This window comes from Pterocles gutturalis, unplaced genomic scaffold, assembly GCF_000699245.1.
Source record: "Pterocles gutturalis isolate BGI_N339 unplaced genomic scaffold, ASM69924v1 scaffold6067, whole genome shotgun sequence".
In the NCBI taxonomy this organism is placed as follows: domain Eukaryota; kingdom Metazoa; phylum Chordata; class Aves; order Pterocliformes; family Pteroclidae; genus Pterocles; species Pterocles gutturalis.
In genome coordinates this window covers 25,126-26,052 of record NW_010115150.1, presented here as the reverse complement: position 1 = coordinate 26,052, position 927 = coordinate 25,126, and the positions used below count along the sequence as shown (strand labels likewise).

Sequence of the window (927 nt, the reverse complement as noted above, 5' to 3'; positions counted from 1 at the left end):
TAGAGATAACTCCTCTGCGGAGGAGCCGTCACGGTTTGCTGGGTTAGGATCACAGCTGGGAGTAAAAGGCTCTTTGCAAGTTCTTCCCAGCTAAAGCTCCTGCCTCGAAGGGCTGCATTGCAGGGAGACAACTTCTTGCAAGAGATATTAAAGAGACTGAATTTCAAAGCTTTGAAACTGCAGTCTTCTGATGACTGTCGCCAAGAGGAGCAAAAGTCCTGCTCTTGATTCACTTCTCAAACAGGACAAAGCCAAGTCCTTGTCCCAGAACGCCCCCAGTCCGGGAGCAAACGCACCTGGTCCATGCGCAGCCCATAGCCCAGTCCCAGGCACTGAGCTACAGCTGGACAAAGTAAGGAATAAACCGAGGCTTGATTCAGCCAGGAAAGGCTTGGAAATTACAGGCTTTGGCTTGCTATAAATTGCCCGCTGTCATTTTTAGGAGTGGGTTGTTTTTTTCTCCCCTCTTCGCATGAGTTCCAGGCTATTGAGTTCCAGCTGCTTGCCTGTGTCCTTGCTTGAGGGGTTCGATACGAGTGGCAGGAGGCACTGCCAGAGTGAAGAGGGTGACTGGGACATGGCAGGAGAAAGCTGCTCTGAAGTTAAAACGGACACTGGCACCGCTGCGCAGGTTCAGCTTTGGAGAGCGGAGGATCCGCGCTGCTTGGCGATCTGGCCCGTTCGTAACGACAGCAGAGCGGCTGGTAAGGGTGGCAGAAACCTGCCAGCCGATGATTAACCGCATACAGAATGCTTAACTCGTGTCTCCAGGGGCAGCCAAGGGTGGGGAGCGGTACCAAGATGAAATTGGGTTGCTCGTCCTCACCCTGCTGGAGCAATAGACATCGCTGCTCGTGTTGGCGAGGCGCGATCCGCGCTGAATTGCCTGCCAGTCCTCAAGGGTACTCGGTAATTTCAGCTGCTGGT

At 53.6% G+C, this 927-nt stretch overlaps 1 protein-coding gene across 1 annotated transcript in view; it reads right to left on the bottom strand.

Moving 5' to 3' along the window:
* Nucleotides 1-927, bottom strand: part of LOC104462919 (receptor-type tyrosine-protein phosphatase S-like) — a gene marked incomplete at its 5' end in the record, with an annotated part of 33,602 nt that overhangs the window by 7,849 nt on the left and 24,826 nt on the right. The gene's annotated exons all lie outside the window — the stretch shown is intronic.